This window comes from Canis lupus, chromosome 10 (assembly GCF_003254725.2).
Source record: "Canis lupus dingo isolate Sandy chromosome 10, ASM325472v2, whole genome shotgun sequence".
Taxonomy (NCBI): Eukaryota; Metazoa; Chordata; class Mammalia; order Carnivora; family Canidae; genus Canis; species Canis lupus.
In genome coordinates this window covers 30,363,194-30,389,253 of record NC_064252.1, presented here as the reverse complement: position 1 = coordinate 30,389,253, position 26,060 = coordinate 30,363,194, and positions in this window count along the sequence as shown.

Genomic DNA, 26,060 nt, shown 5'->3' with positions numbered 1-26,060 from the left:
TATATATATATATATATATATATATATATATATATATATATATAACCATATATATAATGGAATATTACTTTATATCCATATATATAATGGAATATTACTCAGCCATCAAAATGGATGACATCTAGCCATTTGTGGTGATGTGGATGGAGCTAGAGGGTATTGTGTTAAGTGAAACAAGTCAGGAAAAAGCAAGTAGCATATTATTTCACTCATATGTGGAATTTAAGAAATAAAACAGATGAACACAGGGAAGGGAATGAAAAATAAATTAAGACAAAGTAGAGGGAGGCAAATAATAAGAGACTCTTAGTTCTAGGAAACAAACTGAGATCTGCTGGAGAGGAGGTGAGGGGAATGGCATAATTGGGTGACAGGCATTGAGTAGGGCATGTGGTGTACTGAGCACTGGGTATCGTATATAACTGATAAATTGCTAAATTCTATTCCTGAGATGAAAAATGGGCTATAGGTTAACTAAATTGAATTTAAATAAAAAATTAAACACACACAAACAACACATATCTTTTTTCAACACTGGCAAAAGCAGAAACATTAAGACAAATGAACATATAATATTATATAATATCATCACCCAGAACCCACCAGGTTAACATTTTGTCACTCTTGATTGCATGTTTTCTTTTCTATGCATAGGAAGATATACATAGATCTTAAAAAGTATATTTCAAGCAAAATTGGAATTATATGCATAATGCCTAGTTTTGTATTCTGCATTTTCATTTCACCTTCTCTCATGAATTTTTTCATGTATAAGTATACTTTTAAAATATGTGGGATCTTTATCTTGTGAAGCACCTATTACTACGTCATGCTTATTATGTGCCACTGTACGTGTATTAACTCATTCATCCCTCACAGTGATTCTATGAAGTATATACTTTTCCCCCCATTTCTTTAATTGTGGTGAAATACACATAATATTTATCATTTTAACCATCTAAAAGTGTACAGTCCGGTAGCATGGAGTACATTTTCATTGTTGTGTGACCATCACTGCCATCCATCCATCTCTAGACCTTTCTGTCTTCCAAACCCAAACTGTACTCATTAAACACTAATCCTTTATCTCCCTCCCCCCAGCCCCTGCTAACCTCCATTCTACTCTCTGAATCTGATGATTCTACATCCCTCATATAAGTGGAATCATACAATATTTGTCGTTTTGTGACTGGCTTGTTTCACTTAGCATAATATAACCATGTATAAACCATGTTATAGCATGTGTCAGAGTTTCCTTTTAAAAAAACCCCTGAATAGTATTCAACTGCATGAATAGAATACATTTTGTTGACCAACTGATAGATAAATGGACACTTGAGTCCCTTCCACCTTTTGGTTATTGTGAATAATGCTTGTTGTGAACATGGAAATACAAATAATCTGTTTCAGTCTCTGCTTTCAATGCTTTTGGTATATACCCAGAATTGGGATTGCTGGGCCATATGATAATTATATTTTTAAGTTTTAAAATGAATTTAAAATTTATTTTTAACATTTTCTTCCCACTTATTGGACATACTGTTGTTTTGTATTTGTCAGAGTTTTCCAGAGAAATAGAACCAATAGGCAAATGATTGATCAATTGATAATGAGACAGGAGGAGGGGGACAGATTTATTATAAGGAATTGGTTCACACAATTATAGAGGCTGACAAGTTTCAAGATGTGCAGGCAGCAAGCTGGAGACCCAAGAGAGCCAATATTTCACTTGAGTCAAAAGGCAAGAAAAACTTAATGTCTCAGCTTGAAGGCAGGCTGGTAGGAGGAATTCTCTCTTATCCTCCTTTTTTTTTGTCAGCCTTTTTTTTTGTTCTATTCATGCTTCAGTTGATTGGATGAGCCTCACATTAGAAGGACAATTTACTCAGTCTAAACATACCCAAAAATACCCTCACAAAAACACCTAGGATAATATTTGACTAAGTATCTGTGCACCTGTGACCCCGTCATGTTGACATATAAAATTAATCATCACATATTTTGAGGTAGGTAATATTATAGCCATTTTACAGATGAAGAAGTTGATGCAGAGAGATATTAAGTGATTTGCCCATAGTCATGCAGCCAGTAATCAACACAACTGGGATTTGAACCCATCTAGGTTAGACCCATCACTGCTCTTGGACTTGGACTATACTGAATGCGTTAAAATATGCATCACCCCTCTCTCTACTATGTTGAACATTTCAAGGTGAAACACAACACTCTCAAACAACATTGTATATACACATATGTGTATATAAACATATGTTTATATACAACATGTGTATGTAAACATATCTTTCTTTTTTTTTTAAAGATTTTATTTATTTATTCATGAGAGACACAGAGAGAGGCAGAGACACAGGCAGAGGGAGAAGCAGGCTCCATGCAGGGAGCCTGATGTGGGGCTCGATCCCAGGACTCCAGGATCACACCCTGGGCCAAAGGCAGGTGCTAAACCACTGAGCCACCCAGGGATCCCCATATGTTTCTTTTTAAAATTAAATTTAATTTTATTTAAATTCAGTTAATTAACATATAGTGTATTACTAGTTTCAGAGATAGAGGTCAGTGATTCATTGGTTGTATGTAACAGCCAAAGCTCATCACATCACATGCCCTCCTTAAAGACTGTCACCCAGTTACCTCAGCATGTGTTTCTGTTAGGATTTATTTCAAAAAATAGAATTAAGAAGAGGAAGGGGCAGGAACATTTTAAGGATCTTGAGGTGGACAGTATTGCCATACAATCCCGAATGGTCTTACTTGTTACTCTTCCACCAGCTATTATTTCATTATATCCTTATGCACATTGGGTATTTGATATTTAAATATATCATTGACAATGTCCTAGGTTAATATGCTATCAGTTTTTATCCTGTGAATTGTTAGTGCAGTTTAACATTTCCTTCCCCATTGGTGTACAAATGTAATGCTCCCATGTGTTGATTTGTCTTTATTTTTCTAAATGGCTTCTGTCAGGGACCTGTGTGCAGTGACACCTTCATCAGGAAACGACAAGGTAAAAGTCAAAGGCAACATCTGGTGGTAAACCTCAGGATGAACCCACATGCCCAGGGCGCCTTCATAATTAAGATTTTGTCACTTGGTGGGGAATGGTGTCTTGTAGACCAGTGTGTCAGTAGGCTAGGCAGCTGTGGTTTGGCATCTTCTGGACCAGTGCTACTCAAGTGTGATCTGTGGACCAGCAGCATCAGCACCACCTCAGAGCATGTGAAAAATGCAAATTGCACTGAATAAGAATTTCCGGGGCAAAGCCGAGGGCAGTCAGGTGTGTGTTTTTTTTTTTTTTTTAAGGTTTATTTATTTATTTATTTATTTATTTATTTATTTATTTATTTTTGAGAGAGAGAGGGAGGGAGGGAGAATGTGTAAGCAAGGGGAGGGGCAAAGGGAGAGGGAGGGAGATAATCTCAAATGGACTCCCTGCTCAGCATGGGGCCTGACATAGGGCTCCATCTCACGAGCCCATAAGATCATGACCTGAGCCAAAATCACAAATTGGATATATAACCAACAGAGCCACCCAGTCCAAAGTCCAGGTTTAAACAAACTCTCCAAAAACCACTCAGTTAAAAAGGATCAAACTGCAGGCAAGTGCTATGTCATGGACGATCTTCAAAAATGTGATGTTCAGTGAAAGAAGTCAGACACAAGGGACCAGTATTGTGTAATTCCATTTCTATGCAATGTCCAGAAAAGGCAATTATAGAGACAGAAAGTAGATTAGTGGTTACCTGGGGGCGGGGATGGGAATGGGAATTAATTGTCAGTGGGCATGAGGGATCTTACTGGGGTGGGGGGGATGAAAATGTTCTAAAACTGGTTTATGATGCTGTTCAGTTAAAATAACTAAAAAAAATCATTGAATTGTACACTGGAAATTGGTGAATTTTATGATATGTAAAATACACCTCAGTAAAGCTATTAAAAAAACAAGCTATCCAAGTGATTCTGATGGTTATTGTGGTTTAGATGCATTGATCTAGACACACTGATCTACATGGTGTTTCCCAAACCTGGGATTAGCATCATCTGGAGTGCTTGGTGAAAACAAAAACCAACTACAAAACAAAACAGATTCTGGGGCCCCAACCTAACCCTACTGAATTATAAATTCCATTGGATGAGCATGGATTGGCATAGGGACTTTTGACATTCACTTGGCATTGTTGGGGAAACACTGAAGAAAACTTGAAATAATTGTTTTTAACCTTGGCCATACAAGGTAACCCTCACTATTAAAAATACAGATGCCTACAGAAGTTCTAATTTGGGGAAACATTGGGAGTTTTAAATTCTGCCCAGGTGATTCTAATGTACAGCCAAGTTGGGGACCACTGCTAATGGTCATTACTTCTGAATCTTTTCACCCTTGTGTCTGCCGCTGCTGGGATAAATTCAATCCTCATGGTTAATCCTAATCATCTAGGGTAGCTGCTCAAGTTCCAGCCATCACATCCATATTCCAGGAAATAGGGTTGAAGTCAAGGAAACAACAGGCATATCTTTTTCTTTTTCAATGGTGATTTCCCAACCACCGGGTTGGGAAGATGGTGATTTCCATCTTCTTTGGATAGAACTTAGTCACTTGGCCACAACTAAATATAGTCATTTAGTATAGTATATGCTACCTTTTCTTGCTTTTCTTACCCAGTGATTCCTTTTGGAAAGCTTTCCAAGACCTCAGGTAGCTTTAATTCATTTTCTACAATGGACTACCTAATATTCCATGGTGTTGAATGCTTCACAGTTTGGTCAGCCATTTCTCTATTGACAGACATTCCCTTATATTTCCATTACACTGCCACTTAGAACACTACTGACATAAACACCCTAGAATTCATGTCCTCGTGTACTGATGCTTTTATTTCTTTGAGGCATAATACCCTGAATCAAAATGGCTGGAGGAGAGGAAATATGTTTTATGAAATCTAATAGATGCTGAACATACCGTTTTCTATGAACACTATGGCCTTCACATTTCCACCAACAACATGTAGAAGTACACTTCTCAGTTCATCCCCACTGGTTACTCTCTTACTAATCAGAAGCCATAATATAGTTTGATACTTAGTGTTCTTCTTCCTTTTTTCATGGCTGTTCCTAGGAGTTTATTCTTTCATATGGTTTTTAAATTGGTATGGAGATGGCAAACTTATCAATGGAATGGAATAGAGAATCAAGATATCAATCCCAAAATATTTGAGAAGTTCAGTCAGTGGAATAAAGAAAGGTAATTTAAAAGGGACTGATTATGTTCTTGGGAGAAGAGAAGTATGGATTTCCCTAACAGGCTGTCTTAGCCTTCTCAAGCTGCCATAACAATACACCATAGACTGGGTGGCTTACACGAGAGAGATTTATTTCTTCACAGTTCTGGAAGCTAAAAAGCCGAATATGAAGGAAGAGTTTGGTTTTGGTGGGGGTTCTCTTCCTGGCTTGTAGACAACCACTTTTTCATTGTGTCTTTCTATGGTGGACAGACAGATCATGTCTGTCATGTCTCTTCTTATAAGGGCACTGATCCTGCAGTGTCAGAGCCTGATTCTCATGACCTCATGTAACCTTAGTTACGTCCTTGTAGGGCCTATTTTCAAATAGGTTATTGGGGGTTAGGGCTTCAACATATGAATTTTGGAGGAACATAACAGTCCATAGAAAACACTATGAATAATAATAAGTTCCATATAGATTAAAGTTTTAAATATATGTGAATATATTAATATACATATATATGAATAAATAAAAATCTTATAAAATGCTTGGGGAGCTACATGTACAATGTGATATTGAGAACCTCCTAACCATAGTTAGAGGCCCAGAAGCTTTAAAAAACAAGAATGTTTATCTATATAAAACTTTAAAACTCTGTGTCTATAAGCTATCTGGATGTCTTCTTTGGAAAAGTTTCTATTCATGTCTTCTGCCCATTTCTTTAGTGGATTATTTTTTGGGGAAGTGTTGGATTTGATCAATTCTTTTATAAGGATTTTATTTATTTATTCATGAGAGACACAGAGAGAGACAAAGACATAGGCAGAGGGAGAAGCAGGCTCCATGCAGGGAACCTGACGTGGGACTCAATCCGGGGTCTCCAGGATCACGCCCTGGGCTGAAGGTGGCGCTAAACTGCTGAGCCACCCGGGCTGCCCATGATTTGATTAATTCTTTATAGATTTTGATTATTAGCCCTTTATCAGATATGTTGTTTGCAAATATCTTCCTCCATTCTTTAGGCTGCCCTTTAGTTTCACCGTTTCCTTTGCTGTGCAGAAGATTAATATCTTGATGAAGTCCCAATAGTTCATTTTTGCTTTTGTTTCCCTTGCCTCCGGTGATATGTCTAACAAGAAATTGCTATGGCTGAGGTCAAAGAGGTTTCTGCCTATGTTCTCCTCTAGGATTTTGATGGTTTCCTGTCTCACGTTTAGGTCTTTCATCCATTTTGAATTTATTTTTGTGTATGGTGTAAGATACTTAACATCACTCATCATCAGGCAAATACAAATCAAAGCCATGATGAGATACCACCTCACACCTGTCAGAATGGCTAAAATTAACAACTCAAGAAACAACAGATGTTGGTGAGAATGCAGAGAAAGGGGAACACTCTTGCACTGTTCATGGGAATGCAAACTGCTGCAGTACTCTGAAGAACAGTTTGGGGAGGTTCTTCAAAAGGTTAGAACTATCTTATGATCCAGCAATTGCACGACTAGGTATTTACCCAAAGGATACAAAAATACAGGTTTGAAGGGGGTACATGCACTTTATTGTTTATAGCAGCATTATCAACAATAGCCACACTATAGAGAGAGCCCAAATGTCCATCAGTGGATGAATGGATAAAGAAGATGTAGTATATATACAATGAAGTATTACTCAGCCATCAAAGAAGAATAAAATCTTGCCATTTGCCATTTGCATGGATGGAGCTAGTGTGTATTATGCTAAGTGAAATAAGTGAGAGAAAGACAAATATACCATATGATCTTACTCATACTGTGGAATTTAAGTAAGAAAACAGATGAACATGTGGGAAAGTGGAAAAGAAAAAAAGGAGAGAGGGAAACAAGCCCTTCATTAAGACTCTTAATGAAGAGAACAAACAGGGTTAATGAAAGGATGTGGGTGGGGTGGGCTAGATGGGTGAGGGCACTTGTGATGAGCACTGGGTGTTGTATGTAAGTGATGAATCACTGAATTCCACTCCAGAAACTAATACAGTATAATATGTTAACAAAATAAAATTAAAATTACAAAAAAGTTTAAAACTCTGTATGATTAAAAATACCATAACAAAATCAATGGGCAGAATCAATAAATAATAGATCTGAAAAATTCAATATTGCTAATAGATTAAGATGATATCTATAAAATAAAAATGTGCTTACAATTTGACAAGGAAAAGATAGTATAACAGGAAAATGGATTGGAAAGGGCAGTTCATTACTTCTTTCTTTTTTACTGAAATCTAATATACCATGAAGAACTCAAAGAGGAGCACCTGGGTGGCTCAGCCAGTTAAGCATCTGCCTTCAGCTCAGGTCATGATCTCAGGGTCTTGGGATTGAGCGCTGCATTGGGCTCTCTGCTCACTGGGGAGTCTTCTTCTCCCACTCCCACTCCATCTCCCTCTGCGTTCTCCCCCTTCAAATAAATAAAGAAAATCTTTGAAAAAAAAGTACTCAATGGATCGACTTATCATCTATCTATCTATCATCTATCTATCTATCATCTATCTATCTATCTATCTATCTATCTATCTATCTATCTATCTATGTAGCTGCCATATTGATTAAATCAGAATACTCAACCCCCCAGAAGATTCCTTCCTACCTTTTCTGGTCAATACCACCACCCCAGAGGTAACTTCTGTTCTGGATTCTATCACCATAGATTGATCTGACCTGTTTTTGAATGTCTATGAATGGGATCACATAGTACATACTGTATCTGTCAGAGTCCAACCAGAAGATGGAAACTAAAACCTGTAAGTTTCTTTCATTCAACCTAATACCTGTGAGATTCGTTCATGTTGTTCTATGTTTGGGTGGATTGTTCTTTATTATTGCTGTGCGGTATTCCATACCAAATATACCAAATTTTATTACTTTCTCTGTTGTTGGACATTTTTATCATTTCTAGGATTTGGCTGTTATGAATAAACTGTTATAAAATTTAGGTACATACCTTTTGGTGTACATTTGCACTCATTTCTCTTGTGTACGTACACAGCAGTGGGATTTCTTGATCACTTATGATCCTTGACAAAATCTAGAATTGCCCGATGTTGAATAACTTTACATGGGCTCACTGGCCAGTTGGACGTTCTCATTTGTGAACTGCCAATTCAAATTTTTAGCCCATTTTTAAATCAAATTGTTCGAAGCTTTTTAAAAATATATTTTCTGGAGTGCTTGGGTGGCTCAGTCAGTTAAGCATCTGCCTTCAGCTCAGGGCATGATCCCAGGGTCCTGGGATTAAGCCCCTTGTTGGGCTCCGTGCTCAGCAGGAGGTCTGCTTCTCCTTCTCCGTCTCTCCCCCTGCTTGTGATCTCTCTCACTCACTCTTTCCCTCTCAAATAAAGAAATAAAGTCTTTAAAAAAATGTATTTTCTGGAAATGAGTCCTCATCGGATACATACGTTGAGAATTTCTTCTAGTCTGTGGGTTGCCTATTTACTTTCTTGATCATTTCTTTTGATGGATAGTAGTTGTTAATTTTAATGAAGTAAAAATTACCTAATTTTTTATTTATGATTAGTGTTTTCTGTGTCATGTTTAAGGAAATTTCACATTTCCCAAGGTCATAAAAGCATTATCCTACATTTTCACCCAGAAACTTCATACTTCTGCCTTTTATGCTTAGGAATGGTATCACCTCAAATGAATTTTTGATGTGGGATGGAAGTCAAGGTACTTTTTTTTTTGGACATATGAATATATAGTTGTTTCAGAACCATATATTAAAAAAAAACATTATCCTCCTATTGAGTTGCATTAGATTTCACCCCATAAATTAATTGCAAATTTGCTGAGGATTTATTTCTGAATTTCTGTTGTCTTCCACTGTTGTATTTATCTATCAGTGGACCAAGACCACGAAATCATAATTACTATAACTTAAAGTAAATATAGAAATGTGATAGTTGAAGTCCTCCAAATTTGGTCTTCAAGGTTTTCTTGACTACTCTATGTTCTTTCCACTTTCATATAGATTTTAGAATTAGGTAGTCAATTTACACATATACACATGCACCCATGCATGTATCCCATCTGGTATTTTGATGGGGATTATTCATTAATCTATGGATCAGTTCAAGGGAAATTGCTCTCTTTACTATGGTAAGTCTTCTAAATTATAAATATGAACTACCTATTTATTTAAGTACGCTAATTTCCCTCAGCAATGTTTTGTGGTTTCCACATGAAAGTGCCACACTTGCAGGATTTGATATTTTTGATGCTGTTGTAAATGTTTTAATTTTTAAAGATTTTATTTTTTGTTTGCTGTGGAATATAGAAAGACACTTGACTTTCATATACTTATATTGTATCCATTGTTTTTATTAAATTCACTTATTAATTCTAAGAATTTCCTTGTGTTGGATCCTTTGGATTTTCTGCTTACACAATTTTATAAATTATTTTCATAAATAAAAGTAGTTTTAGTTCTTCTTTTCAATCCTTATACTTTTTATTTCTATTTTTTTGCTTTATTGCTCAAAGACTTCCAACAAAATTGAATAGAAGTCATCATAGTAATTTTTGTCTTGTTCCCAATGTCATATTTCATTGTTAAGTATGTTAGTGGTAGTATTTGTTGAAAACACTCTTTACCAGATTAAAAACTTTAAAAATTTTAGTTACTGAGTTTTTCTTTATTTTAAGATCATGAATGGGTATTGAATTTTATCAAATGCTTTTTCTTCATATTTTGAGATAATCATATAATTTTTGTCTTTCTTCTGTTTTTGAAAATCAGTGTTCCCTTCTTGGAATAAATCTTACCACATGATTTTCTCCTCCCTCTCCCACTCCTTCTCCTCCTCATTCTTCTTGCTATTTATGATTTTTATTTCTGTGTTCACAAGAGGGATTGACATGCGATTTTTAAAAGTGTTTCCTATAATCTTTAGTTCTTTTATGCATTCCTGGAATAAATAAAAATAGCCACTGAATTAGATTTGATAATGTTTTGTTTTGGATTGTAGCTTCTGTGTTCATGAAGGGCATTGAATGTAATTTTTGTTTCTTATAATGTTCTTGTCAAGTTTTAGGACAAGATTATACTGAATTCGTAATAGAAGTTAATAAGCGTCCTCTGTTTTTCTATTATCTGGAAGAATTCATAAACTATTTTTATTATTTATTCCCCAACCATCTGATAGCATCTATCAGTGAAGCCGTTTAGCTATAGGATTGCTCACATTTTCTGTTTCTTCTAGTAAGATTGTGGTTTTCAAGGAATTTGTCCATTTCATGTTTAAAAAATTTATTGTCCTAAAGTTGTTCATAGTATACTCTTACCTTTAAATGCCAGCAAATTTTATAATAATGTACCTTTTTATTCCTGGTATGTGTAATTCATGTTTGCTCTTTGTTTTATTTCTTTTTCATGCTATATTTTTATTTATTTTCTTGATCTATTCAGGAATGAACTTTTGGCCATGTTACTTTCTCTATTTTATGTCTTATATTTTATACTCTCTTGTGGTTTTTCCTGCTTTATTTTTGTTCCCTTTAACTTTCTTTGGGCTTCATTTTGTGGGCTTTTTTATTTTTTAAGTTTATTGAGTTAGAAGCTTAGATAATTGATTTTCAACTTTTCTTATTTTCCTAATATATGCACATAAATATATATTTTCCCTCCAGGTCCCACTTTAGCTTCATTTCACAAATACAGATATTTAGTGTTTGAGATATTTTGTATTCAGATGAAACTATCTTCTAAATTCCATTCTGATCTCCATTTTGTACATGGGCTATTTGAGATGTGTTATCTAATTTTCAATCATTTGGAGATTTTCTTTCTTTATCTTTCTGTCTTTAAGTCTTAATTTAATTCTGGTCATCAGAGTATACCCATTAAGTTATTGCCTTCCTTGAAGATTTTTTGAGACCTGACTCATAGCCCAGTATAGTATGTTTTGATAAATGGTACATGTGTACTTGCAATAAGTATGTATTCAGTGTGGTTGGATGTATTCAGTTTGACCATATTGTGCCACTCTTCTATAACTCACTAATGTTTCCTGGTTGTTCTGTGATTTACAGAGATACACATATAACAGCTTCTGACCTTATTGTGATTTTGTCTCTCTCTCTCTCTCTCTCTCTCTCTCTCTCTCCTATCGGTTCTGCCAATTTAAAGTTTATATATATTAAAGATATATTATTAAGTACTTTTTGATGGGGAGAAGAGCAGAGGGAGAGGGAAAGAGAGAATCTTAAGCAGGCTTCATGCCCAGCACAGAGCCTGATGTGGGGTTCGATCTCAAAACCCTGAGACTGCGACCTGAGCCAAAATCAGATGCTTAATCAACTAAGCCACCTAGGTGCCCCTTATTAAGTACTTTTAACTTGAGGATAGCTGTCTATTCCAATTAACTCTTTTGTTAATATATGTTCCTCTTTTTCACTCATCATAACTCTTTCCTTAAAATTACCGTTCTCTCATATTTATATAGCCACACACATCTGTTTTCTCTTGCTTAGTGTTTGTTTAGCATTTGTGTATTATATGACATATTTTCCATCCTTTTACTTGTGACCTATCCTTAATGTTTAAAGTGTGTTTCTTGGGCAGCCTGGCTGGCTCAGTCAGTAGATCATGCGACTCTTAAACTCAAGATTGTGTTAAGCCCCACATTGAGTGTGGCGGCTACTTAAAAAAATAATAATAATAAAATGTGTTTCTTGTAATCAGCACATAAGCAAGTCTTACATTTGTTTTTTTTTTCACTCCAGTCTGACAACCTTTTAATTGGAATATATCATTTTAATTTAATACTGCTACTAATATAATTGAGGTTAAGTTTATCAAATTTATCATCTTGCTATTTTTTTATGTGCCCTTTCTGTTCTTTGCTTTATTACTCCCTGTTGACTACTTTTGGTATTATTCATGCACATATTTTCCTTAATCTGTTTTATTTCCTCTTATTTTTTTGTTCTTTCAATATCACTTTTTTGTGATTATTCTAGAAACTACAAAATGCATTTTAAACTTATTATGGCCTACCTGAAATTAATATTTTTATCACATCTAAAAACCTGCATCATTACTGTAGTTGGACTCCACTTATATCCTTCCTGTTTCTTTTTTTTTTTTTTTTGTTATATATTTTCCTCGATGTATGTGGTGCTTTTTACGAGGCATTGTTATTATTGTTGCTTTAAACCATAAATAGATTTCTTAAAGTGACCCATATATTTATCCTTTCTAATGCTGTTTGTTCCTTCTTGAACTTGCATACATCCATCTGGAATAATTTTCCTTCATTCTGGAAAGCCTCATTTCTGGTGGTGTAAGCCTGCTGGCCACACATTTTCTCAGTATGTGTTTGTCTGGGAATGTCTTTATTGTACCTTTATTTTTGAAGGACAGTTTTTTTTCTGAGTTGAATTCTAGTCTGGCTTTTTTTTTTCCTTTCAGAGCTTTAAAGAGGCCATTCCTTTGTTTTCTGGCATTCCTTGTATCTGTTGATAAGCGAGTTATCTTTCTCATTTTCATTTCTCTGAAGGCAGTTTCTCTTTTTTATTTGGAATTTTTGGATTTTTCACTTCAGCAATGGTGTTTAATGTGACGTTTCTTTTTCTTTTCTTTCATTTTTAAAAAAAGATTTTATTTATTTATTCATGAGAGACACACAGAAAGGCAGAAACCTAGGCAGAGGGAGAACAGGTTCCTGGTGGAGGGCCCAATGCAGGACTCGATCCCAGGACCCTGGGATTACAACCTGAGCCAAAGGCAGATGCTCAACCACTGAGCCACCAAGGTGCCCCTATTTTTCTTTTCTTTAATTTAAATTCAGTATGCCAACATGTAGTAGAACACCCAGTGGTCATCTCAGGGAGACATTTCTAAGGAGGCTTGAGGTGGGAGAGGAGAACCCTGAAGTAGCAATGTAGTTGTTCTTGTCTGTGTCACGGCTACCTCTCTTTGTGAGGTAGGTGGTCTCTCAGTCTCTGCAGCTCTAAGGGCTGTGAATCTCTGGGCCAGCAGGATGGTGGAAGGAGCACTGGACTGACAGCCTAGGGACTTGGATTAAAGCCTGACCTCCTTCCCTAACTCTACGTCTGATGGTGGGCAATTCAGTTTCCTCTGGGAGCCCCAGTTCTCTTGTCTTTAATAAAAGAGGAGTGTGGTTGTCCGTGCCCCTTGCTCTAACCATCTGAGGTCTGAGGGCAGAGTCATTAAAGTGGTCCAATTGATAGGGGACTTTTGCAGCCCTGGACCAGCGATCACAGATTCTGGATTCTGATCTTGAAGTGTAGTAACTGGAAGTTAATGATGCTGCTGCTGCTGATGGCAACTATTCATTACGTGTTTGTGGTGTTCAAGGCTCTGTGCTGTGCACTTTGCACTATCTAACTTAATCCTCAGAAAAAATTTCAAAGTAACTTTTATTATTACTTTCCATTTTATAGATGCAATCAAAGATTCACCAGGAAGCCAAGTAACTTACCTCAGGCCAAGTGAGGAGGAGGAGAAGCAGAGAAGGGACCTGGGGAGTATCACCCTAGGGTACTTACTGCCCTTCCTGCCTTTGCTGACACTACATTGCTTCAACTGGAGCCACCATTTCGTAGTAGAATCACTATCATGGATCGATGTATATAGTATTTTAAAATTTATAAAGCATTTTAAAATTATCTTTATTTGATTGAGTCCTCCTAACATTGGTTTTATTACTTTGATTTTGGAGCTGAGAAAACTGAGGATTGAAACAGCTGGGGGACTTTGCACAGATTCACAAATTGATTAGTAGCAGAGACAGGTGCTCCTGACTCAGAGTTCAGGATTTTTTCTGCAGCATGGCAACCAGTTCTGTAAAAAGAGAAATAATCACCTCCCGATGGCCTGCTTCACATGTGAGAGTGTGAGAAAGTGTTTTGGAAGGTGTAAAATGTCTTACAAACATGCGTCCTATGGCCTTAGGCTCAAAAGCAGGTCCCCATCCTCCTTGTACATGGATCTGTCCACAGCACTTCCCAGCATGCTCCTTACTGGGCTGGTTGTGGTACTACAGATAGATAGAAAGTGACGCAGGCGGCCAATCTTCTATCCTTCTGGCATTTCAGCTGCTTGAGGCTCTGATACCCTGTGGGTCCCCATGGTGGGGCGGACATGATAAGTTAATTCTGCAGCAGGTGGGGCTGGAGCAGGCCTGGCAGCCATGTCATAAGAGGGGCCCGTGTTGCTGCCAGTAGGAAGGGGGGAGAGTCACATATGACAAGTAGATTATCAGAGACGAGTTGTATTATGAAGGAAGGAAGTGCTAGCTCTGGATTCCCCTGGAGAACTGTTCTGTCCACCTAGCACGATTTGCAGAAGGAGGGGCTGATCAGGGAGGAACCCAGCAAGCTGGTGACTGCTTTCTCCTCAGAAGATTTCAGGAAGATTCGAGGTTGATGACTGTACAAAATGAATAGCAAAGATGATTGCCCCTATGTTTTCAGTGTTTACAGAGTCACACAACCCATAGGGTTTTTGCAATAATGGACACAGAATCCTCTGTAGCTCTTGTCCACCTGTACCCTGATTCTTTAATCTAGCCCTTCACCACCCGGTCCCTGTGAACCATGCAACCAGTGACCGATAAGGGGGAGCGGAGAACATGGAATCTCCCTTGGTAACAATGGTGTCTGGAGGAAGCAGTCCAGTTCACAAAGCTTGAACTGGCAATCTTCCTAGAATTTTTCCTTCCTCTTGCCCTGCTTCTGTTCCTTTCTAATTTGTGCCTGAATTGTGACTCAGCTCTTCACCCTTAGACTTGCTGGTTGACTTCAGTTTGCATGGGTTGGCTAACTATGAACAGTAAAGGCTTTGCTTTGACTTGCTCATCCAGCTGTTTTCTTTCCTAATTCCTCTGATAAGAAACATCAGTTTGGCCATCCCCCTTTGTCACCCAGATAACGCCTCCCTCCACTGAACTGATGCTTGGCGAGGTCTTCCCAGACACCTCTTAGATCCCGGGCTCTTCCCCAGACGTAGGGAGTATTTGATACAGAGTTAACTGACCTTCACCCAGTGACTTAACCCAGGCCACAGAACAAGAAGCAAATGAAGAATTTTCCCAGAATCAGAGTTGAGGATAACAATACCAATACTAATCCTTTTTCTTACTACTTAGGTTAAACACAACTACTGATGTATACTGAACACTCGTGTGCTGGCCTGAGCACATTACAAGTGTTGCATCTATTATTGTCCCATTTCACTGATAAAGAACCAGAGATATAGAGGTTAAGTCATCTATCCAGGGTCAGAAGGTAGTCCGCACTCCAAATGAAGGGAGGGAGGAGTATGGTGACATGACCTTCCTCATTTGGGCCCTTGTTGATCCAAAGTGTGAGAAGAGTAGGAACCACTAAATAGTAAATCGGGAAGGAGCACTGACGTTTTCAAGTTCTGAAAATCTGACGCAAGCCGGCTTCCTGGCACTGATCCAGAAGCAGAGTTGATTTCAGGGTCTGTTTCATTTAGAGACTCACAATGGATGTGGGGCCGCAGCTCCAACTCCCCCCACCTCTCTTGGTTCTCCTCTCCTTTGTAGTTTGCCTTTGGTCTCCAGCTGACTTCTCATGTTAATGATAGAGATGCTGACAGCTCCTGGGGCTACTTGGTTCCTCACTTGCATCCAGGAGTGGGGAAATGACTTTTCATCCGCCAGCCACTGAATACAAGTCTTGAACCTCATTCTCTTTTGACAGCATAGGTCCGGTGCCCACGGGAGGTTGCTGTGTGCTGGGGCACAGGCCTCAGAGAGTGTGGTTGTCTGGCCTCAGGACAAAGGAGCACAGGATTGAAGTGACAACATTTGAGTTTGCAATCCCTGGATTTTGTGATTTAATGCCCTTTCAGTTCTGGCATTATAAGTATCTAGAAAAAAAGGGTGAATCTGTGCCAGATGTACCTCCTTCTCGGCCCTTTTGTCATCTCTGCAGCTGTAATTCCTAAGAAGTGACTGTCATCTGTCTACCTCCTCCTGTGCGAGGTGGGGAGAAGAACAGAGGCAATAGTAAAGGGGAGAAAACCAGGCTGGAGCACATGGGCTTTGAAAGGCTTGCTCAGGATGGGATGCAGCGGAGGTCTTACTCCACTTAATTTTTAGGGATTGAGGAAAAGAGCAGATAGAGAAGGTAGATAGAGCTTATGGGTTGTACCCAGAGCCACTGGTGAGCTATTGTGGCTCAGAGTGAATGAGTCCATAGAGAACTTCAACATCCCAGGACAAACATCCCTGCTGCCTCTGGCTGCTGGACCAACCTTACATGCTAGGGAAACAGAGCTGATGGGCAGGCTTCCTTCCCAGCAGGAAAAATACAAGAATGCAAAGGCTGGAACATAACTTGGTCTCAAGCTGACATCTTTCGAAAGCTGGGGCCTCTTATCTCCTCTTTGTTCTGTGCTTCCGCTTCCTATAGTCCTCCTGATTCAGATCAGTCATTGGGTTTGAATCCATGGCGTGGCTTCAGCCCCGCCCCCAGTGTTGACCCAATTTTCTTTTGGTTCCCTTCATTCAGCCACTTTAGGCTCATCTTTGACTTCCGAATTCTGATCCTCTGCTGTTTTCACTACTTATGGCTAAGAATGACCAGAGGCACCATTTACTGAGTCCCCACTCTTGCCTTGAGTTTTATAAGCATTGTTCCAACAATGTGCAACTTGGGTACTATTATTTACCACGAAAGCACGGAGGCTCAGAAGGGTTATATAACTTTCCTGAGGCCTCTTAGCTCATTAAGTGGCAGCATTAGGGGTCAAAGCCATTTCTGTCTGACATTCACGTCCTTTCTCTTTTCACAGCACTTTGCTGTCTCTTGCAGTGCAGAACCAGTTGGGAAGGCTGTCTGCAGGTTGGGGGGCACAGATGTACAGACCTCCAGGGTTTCACCTCCCATTTGGGTCTCTTTCTGGCTGGGTCCTCCTGGGACACCATGTCAAGCCCCCAAAGGCCACGGCTTCCCTTTCAACAGTAGAGCCCAAGCTTGACAAAACTCTCTTTTCCTCCATCCCTTTAACACAAACTGAGACAGGCTGATATTTTGAGAAAGATTTTTTTTACTAAACACTAAGGGAAGCTGGAGGGAAATAGTTACAGCAAATACAGGCAGTACAGAAATAGCCAGCTTCCCGAATACGCATTGCTGGCTCTAAGAATCGCAGTAGAAACAAGCAGAGAGCTTTTCTACTGCCCAAACCTGATGCTAAGGAAGCTACCTTTTCCCTCCCCAAAAAAAGCTGCCACAAGTATACATCTAGCCAAGGGTCTGGCAGGGAGGAAGAATGAGTAGGCAAGGCATGGCTGTAGGACCCACATCCCCCTGTGTAATCTTATCTGGTCCCATGGCCTTGATTGGCACCTGTATGCTGATGCTGCCAGCCCAGACTTCTCCTGGAAGACTCACTGGACATCTCTCTGTTTGGATGTCTCATGGAGTCCACTCCAACCCATCATTGATCTTCTCTCCAAATGCCTTCCTACTGTTGCAGTAGATGGCACCCCCATCCATCTACCCAGCTGGGCAACATCAATCCCAGGAGGAAAGCCATTCTTGACTGTTCACCCATGTCCAGCGGGCCACTCAGTTTTGTTAGATTTTTTTCCCCCCGTACCTCTTCACTTCTCACCTCCTGAACTACCTCTCACATTCAAGTCACCTGTATCTCTCACCTGGTCCATTCGCTCCACCTCACTCTTGACTAGTTTTACTACTGTTCATTTTACCTCCTTTGGTCTAGTTTTTGTGCTAAACATGAATCGGATTATGCCATTTTCCTGCCTAAAACCCTCTAGGTGGTCTCCATTGGCTCAGAACAGAATATCAAATATAGTCTGACCCTGCTATTCCTCCAAGCTTATATCTCAGATGTTCCTGTACTTCTTGTACATGGTAACTTGGCCTTGATCCTGTCATTCTGAACCATGTTGGTTTCCTATGACTTGCTACTCTGACATCACGGCTTGGAGCCCATTCTTCTCTCTGCATGGAATACCCCTGTCTCAAGTTCTCTTACCTGCTGTCACCTGTTAGTCTTAACTTGGATATAACTAGCTCCAGAAGGTTTTCTCTATCCCATGAAACTGGGTTAAGTGTTAACTTATACTTATCACTTATAATGTCTTCTAGCTTTGGGGATTTCTACCCAAGAGCAGCAGCATGTGGGGTAAGTGACCACATCAGTAAATATCTGGTGAATGGATGAGCCAATGGAGGCATGAATGAAAGTGGAGTGACCAGAGCTCTGGAGGGGAATGATGTGGCTGGTGTAGGAAACAAAAGGCGGATCCGTTTCACAATAATAAACATTTCCAGAACACCTCCTCTATTTCAGGCTGTGTGATAAGCAGTATGGACCCAAGAGACAAAGGCCATACTTCTCTCGATTGGCAGGACCTTGACCTCACAACACTTGGCTCTTGTTACACTTTTATTGCTGTGAATCTCCCTTAGAGCAGGGGACCATTTGATGACCATTCACATAGGCTCATCTGGCCCACTTTACAGCCACAGAATTAAGTTTTAAAAGAAAAAGTATTCATCCTTCCTTTCCTCTTTTCTTCCTTCTCTTCATTTTTCTTACCTTTTATGTCCTGTCTTCTCTTTTCCTATTTAAATGAAAACCCCATGTCGTGCCTGTGTTTCCCTCCACTTTCATCTTCCTCTTTTAATTCATTTGTGATGCTCCAGATCTCACTTTTATTGTGATTTATTTAAGAATGTGCTGGGGGACCAGGGCTAATGCATTTCTGAAGGTGGCGTGTTAGCATCCTAATTGATTACCCAGCATCCTCTGTGACTAACCCACTCCTGTGGTTGTCCAGGCGAGGAGGGGCTGGTGAGCAAAGCCGCCTAAGAGTTGGAAAGGGATTAGTGTTAATTCCTCCCAGACACCTCCCTGTGATGTTTCTCGGTCAATAAGAGATTATGTGGGGAGAAGGTTTAAACACACCCATGCTTCCTCTCATCACCTGCTAATCCCCTCTCTCCATTCCCACAGCAAACATGGGCATGGGGCCTGAGGTGTGGACCCGCTGACGTATGCAGGGCCCTTGAGAGCCTTCCTCCTTGTCCTGGACCTGTTGGGAGAGCCCTGAGCAGCAGAGCCTGCTGGTGGTGTTTCCAGGCAAATGGGCCCTTGGGAGGTATGATCAGGAGCTGCTGCGTGGTCTGATGGGTGAGGTGAGCAAGGAGTGGGTGTATAGGTACAACATGGAGAGAAAGTAGGAAGGCAGGCGAGGTTCTCAGCAGCATGGCATCACTATTGTGTTGGGCAGCCTCAGAGGTTGTGGCTGACAGATGTTCACAGGTGTTCCCTGTGAGCCTCACATCTGGGTGTTTTCAGTTTAGTGTGATGCCCTTCTTCTCTGTGGATGGGCCCTGTCCCTTATTTCTAACCAATTGTACATGGAAGGTGATGGGGCATCACTCCTGGGATCACATTGTGTTATGGAAGTCTCATTTTGTAAGCCGACTCACCCACTCTTTTTTCTTCATCCTTTGTGTGTGTGTGTGTGTGTGTGTGTGTGTGCACGCGCACGCATGTGTACATGCACTTGTGTGTGGCTTTGAAGAAGCTAGCCACCATGAGTCCTATAACTAACTGCAAGGAACTGAATGCTACTGACAACCTGAATGAGTTTGGAAGAGGTCTTCTAGCCTTAGATGAAAACCTGGCTCTGGCTGCTGCCTTGGTGCAGCCTCATGACCCTTAACCACAGGACCCTGAGCCATGCTGGGACTCCTGATAGACAGAAACTTTGTGCTGTTTAAAGCTGCTAACTTTGCTATAATTTTTTTCTGATGATAGAAATCAATTGTGATATAAAACAAAGAGTGGTCCCTTTTCCCTCTTGCCTTGAGCACCAATGGATGCTTTTATCCTTTTCCATCACCAGAAAAGTCTCTCAGAAAAGGATAGTAAACCCATTCATACAAGCATGAACTTGATCGACCACAGCTTACGTTGCTTCTCTCTCAATAGGGGCTTCCACACTCAGATGAGCCTTAACACCTGGGGCTTCTTGCAAAAAATGTCTATTGGGTATTGCTAACTCCTTATCAAAAATATAAGGAACTCATACAACCCAATAGCAAAAAACCTAAAGAATCTAATTTAAAAATGGGCTAGTAGGATGCGTGGGTGGCTCAGTGGTTGAGTGTCTGCCTTCAGCTCAGATTGTGAGCCCGGGGTCCTGGGATCAAGTCCCACATCAGGCTCCCCACGCTGAGCCTGCTTCTCCGTCTGCCTGTGTCTCTGCCTCTCTGTCTGTTTAAAATCTTAAAAAAAATAAAAATGGGCAAAAGGTTTGAATAGATATTTTTCCAGAGTATGTCAGATGGCCAACAGGTACAGGAAAGGGTGCTCAAGATCACAAATCATCAGGGAAATGTAAATCAAAATCACAATGAAATATATCACCTCACACCTGTTGTGATAGCTATTATCAAAAAGACAAGGCATAATAAGTGTCGGAGGACGTGGAGGAAAGGAAACCCTTGGGCACTGTTGGTGAAAATGTAAATCGGTGCAACCATTATGGAAAAACAGTATAGAGGTTTCTCAAAACATTAAAAATGAACTACCACATGATCCAGTAATCTCACTTCCGGGAATATTTCCAAAGGAAATGAAATAGCCCTCTCCAAAGAGATATCTGCCCTCTTGTATTCATGGCCACATTATTCACAGCAGGCAAGACATGGAAGCAACCTAAGTGTCCACTGATAGATAAATGGATAAAGAACCTGTGGTATGTCACAATGGAATATTATTCAGCCACAAAAAAGGAGAATCCTGCCATTTGCAACATTGATGGACCTGAGAGCAATATGCTAAATGAACTAAGTCAGACAGAGAAGACAAATATTGTAGCATATCACTTACATGTGAGACAGTCGAATTCATACAAACAGAGAGTAGACAGTGGGGAAAATGAGGTCTTGGTCAAAGGGTGCAAACTTCAGCCATTGGATGAATAAATTCTGTGGAATCTAGGGTACAGCAGGGTGACTGTAATTGTCAGTGCTCTACTGTATACTTGAAAGTTGTTAAGAGAGTAAATTTTTTTAAAATTTTATTTATTTATTCATGAGAGAGAGAGAGAGAGAGGCAGAGACATAGGCAGAGGGAGAAGCAGGCTCCCTGTAGGGAGCCCGATTCGGGACTTGATCTCAGGACCCAGGGATCACCACCTGAGCTGAAGGCAGATGCTCAACCACTGAGCCACCCAGGCGTCCCAAGAGAGTAAATCTTAAATGTTCTTGCCACACATAATTACACAGAGGTAATTATGTGAAAGGATGGAGGTGTTAACTAACCTTATTGTGATCATCATTTCGCAATTTATACACACGTCAAAGTAGCACATGCGTACCTTAAACTGGCATGGTCTGCATGTCACGGATACCTCAGTAAAGCCGAGGGGAAAGGCATATTGGCTCTTTCTAGTCAGTTGAGATAGTTCACTGTGTTTGAACTATGCTGTCCCCTTTCCGGGGTGGGCAGTTTGTGACAGCACTTTGAATTTTTCCCTCTTTCTTTTAAACTATTCTTTACTTGCCTAGGCTTTCAAGATCTGCTATTTAGGCTCCATTAGAAGGGAAATGACTTTCATTGTCAACTTCAAAACCCCTTTCTCAAAGCGAATCCCCTTTAGGCCAGAGTGACTCCACCCCAGGCCAGGGGCTCCCCACTCCCTCAGTAGATTCCCAGTTAAAAGACAGCCTGGCACCAGAGTCTCTCTGGAAATGAAGGCAGCATTCTGGGAGAGCAGGTCTGGGCGCTGGTTTTGGACATCTGGGTGAGAACAGCTCTTACTGTTTCCACTTAATTTGAAGGAACATGGGCTCTGAAAAAAGACAACTAAATTTTACCGTCTGTGAGCTATTTACTGGCTGTGAGCGACTTATTTAACCTCTCTTGTCCTGTTTCTCTTTTCAACATATGATTTTTGTGAAAATTGAATAAGGTAATGCGATAAAGAGTTCTCAGTACCAAGCCAGCTCCCAGCTGTCATCCAATACCTATTGGGGGTTCTTCCTCCTGGGTCAGTGTTGGGGGAGGAGGTGGAAAGGGGAAGAGGGCAAGGACACAAGTTTCTCAGGGATGAAATGCTCAGTCTCAGAGCAGGGGGGCTGCTTCTCTTTCACTCTTCACTCTTTCCCTCTGATTCTTCTCATCTTCCTTCCTTCTCTGTCCTGAGTAAATCCATGCAAGGTGCTTAGGACAGTGCCTGGCTGTAAATACCCATCTTGCTGCTGTTGTTGTATTTCTATTATAATTGTCATCATCACCATTGTCTTCATTATCATCCTCATCACCTCCTGTCTCCCTGCTTACTCTCCTTTCTCTGGTAGAGGTAATAGACTTGTACCTTTTTTTCCCCCGTGATGCCGAGGCTGGGAGCCTGTGTAAATTGCATTTCCTGAACTCCCCTACCATCTGGCTCCTTGTTCAATTTTGCCAATAAGGAGATACCGTCAGAAAGAGAAAGGCCTCCTACTGGTTTCTTCTTTCTCTGCTTTTGGCAGTGTCTCTGGAAGGGGCTGCTTCCTTTTGGGATGATCCTAGCATCAGCCATGGCACCCCCGTCTGGGTGATCATAGCTTCAGAAGGGAGCCTTCTTTGGTGCATGCACCAAGCGGCAGCCCTTCTCCACAGTGGGAGCACGGAGTGGGGCCTGCTCTCCCAGGCAGTTCCAGCCCTGACCAGGGGCATCGCAGCAGCGCTGCCCTGAGTGCACCCTGGGCTCTGCTAGCACCATGTCCTCCCCCTCTTCCTCCCACCCTAGGGTGGTTGCTGCTTCCTGCAGTTCCTCATCTCCAGGCTGTCACACTTTTTGCTCTTTGCTTTCTCAGCCTTGGCAACACTTTGTAACTAGATCCCCGTGTTGCATCATTTCTTTTTGAATTTCCTACTTGGATTTCTGTTTTCCTGCATGGGCACAGACTCTTACAGGCAGTGACTTCTATCTATTCATTCCATAAGAAGAGGGATTACAAGTAATTTAGTATCAGAGCCTTTAGAGTTAACTGCTTTCTAATGGCTTCTGGTGATAGAGAATCGGCAGATGGGAATTAAAGCCACTTCCAAACTCACTTTCTCAAGGTTGTAGAAGGAGAAAGTGAGTATATGCCTCTCCCTTTTGCCCTCTCCGCCTCACCTCCGGATGTCTGTGGAGATCCCTGAAGCTGATTGTTTCATCCACTTATATCAGCGTAGGTCTTCAGAATGCCAAGAATCATTTCACCCATTCTTGAATTCTAAATGATCTTTTATACTTTTCCTCCTCTCTCCTCACCTCAACATCTGCCTCCTCCTTCTCCATCACTGTTGAAACAATCTCGAAAGAGGGTACTTCAAGATCCAATAAACTAGCTCCCACAATGGTTTTTGAAAAGCTAATATTACTGAATATTCTCTGCCATGATGTAGGTAATATTTTTCAGATGAGAAAACTGTGGTATCGAAAAATTTATCATCTTGCCCTTGACCACAGAGGTGGTAAGTGGTGGAGCTGGATTCCTAACCAATTCTGTCTGATTTCAAAGCCCATAAATTTAGTAACTATACAATTCTATCATTCATCCATCCATCTATCCAATAGTTAATGAGAGTTGAGTGTATGCCGAGCACAGTGACAAGCACAGTACCTGAGAGTGAGAAGGCCTAGCCAACATGACCTAGCACACCACAGAGTTAGTTATGTCTAGAGCCATCCCTGAAAGAGTGAACACTAGGATTGAAGATGGAGTGATGAGGAAGGGGTGCTGGGGGTGCTGAGAAGCTAATAAGCAGAGAGAAGGGACAGGATGAAAAGTAACCCTGAGATGAGAGCCAGGTCCAAGTCAGCTGCAGGGATGCCATAGAGGATGTTGGTTTCCTTTTCTGCTCTCCAGAGTACTGGCCTGAAAACCTCCAACAATGTTTTAGACAACCAAAACCAAGAGCATATTCTATTTGATGAGAGACCAAAGTTCTCTCAGTATCTAATTTCTCTTTTTTCCCTCAGGGTCTTTTTGTTACTTTAACAAAAACAACAATTAAATAAACCGAATAATGAAATATGTAGCTTAACTACTGTATCTTTGACCAAATTTTAAATTTCTGGGAGAAATACTAAAATTGGCCCATCTTGATTCAGTGTAACATCACTTGGAGGAATCATAAGTGTCACTCTGTTAAGTAATGGAAGCCATTTAAAAAAAAATCTAGATAATATTCCAAAGGGTATAAATTTGGAGAGCAGAAACTCTAACTCACCTTCATGAATCTTGACACAACACTTAACATGGGGTCAGGGATTTTAACTCCAATATGTCTGATTCCAAAGCTCTGAAGTACCTTCTGCCTGAGTTGTTATTTCCCTGCATCTGTACAGAACTTATTTATTGGCTCTGTACCAATCAGCATAGGCTACTCTGCTGTGGTAACAATTGTGCCCCTAAGTCTTGGTGGCTTAGAACAGTGATCCTCAACGTGTGGTTCCTGAACAGCAGCATCAGTATCACCTGAGAAACTGTTAGAAATGCAGATTCTTGGTCTCTCCTTTAGACCTACTGAGTGAGAAACTTTTAGGATGGGGCCCATCAGTCTTCCTTTACCAAGTCCTCTGGGTGTTTTTGGTGTACACTGAAGTTAAAGAACAATAAAGAGTTGTTTCCCACTCGCCTTACTAGAGCATTTGGGGTTGTCTGTAGGTCTGTTCTACATCACCTTTCTTTGCCATTGTATGGAGCAGTCCCTACTGAGACTGAAAAGAGAGACATGATGAACCAAGAACTATCTCTTAAGACTTTGCTCTGAAGTTACACATACCACTTGCTCTCATATCCCATTGTCCTCAGCAAATCTAAGGGAAATGGGGGCAGAAACAGAATCCTGTCACAGAGAGGGCATACATAAGAAGGGAAATAGGACCATAGTATTAGTTTTATTTTTTCATTTTTCTATAGATTTACAAGTGCTAGTAAGAGGTATTGTTTTGATAAGCATTTTTCAAGGTCATGGAACAATCATAATTTTTTCCATTGTTAAGTTGACATTGTTCAGCTTGCATGGTCATTTTTATGGTTCTGCTCTACTGTGCACAACAAAGTTAACAAATTAATCTATAGTATGTCAAGTGGTAAAAAGCAACATGAAAAAAAAACTGAGCAGGGTAGGACAGATGGAGCTATTTTATATAATGTGAGCAGAGAAGACCTTTCTCATCAGATGAGCCTTAGGAAAGATTGAAAAGAAGTGAGGGAATTAGGTACCCGGTGCAAGAGAATTCCAGACAAAGAGTGAAGTCCTCCAGGTGGTGATATGGTTGGCATGTTGGGGAAACTAAATAGTGATTGGAACAGAGTGAGCTAAGGTTTAAACTTTTGAAACATTATTCATAGTGAGATGTAAATTTTATATAGGGACCCAGTACACACACACACACACACACACACACACTCAGTTGCACACATGCTCTTGCTGAATTCTAAGTTCTACAAGATAATACTTACCTTTACTGTGTGCAATGCACTGTAATAGAGTCTATTCTATTTTATTAAAAAATTCTTATCCTAAGTACCTAAATTGATTATGTAATCTGCCAGTAGGTCAGAACCTACAGTTACACTAAGGTAGACTATGAGTGTTAGGAATTAAGACCGGAGAGGTAGTGGGGGTAAGCCAGAGGATGGGCTTTTCAGGTTCTTGAAGGAAGCTGAGTGAGCAGGAAGGCTACAACACTTATTATGAGGAATAACTTGTGTTTTTACATGACCCTGGCTGCTCTTTGGAGAATCTAATATGATAGG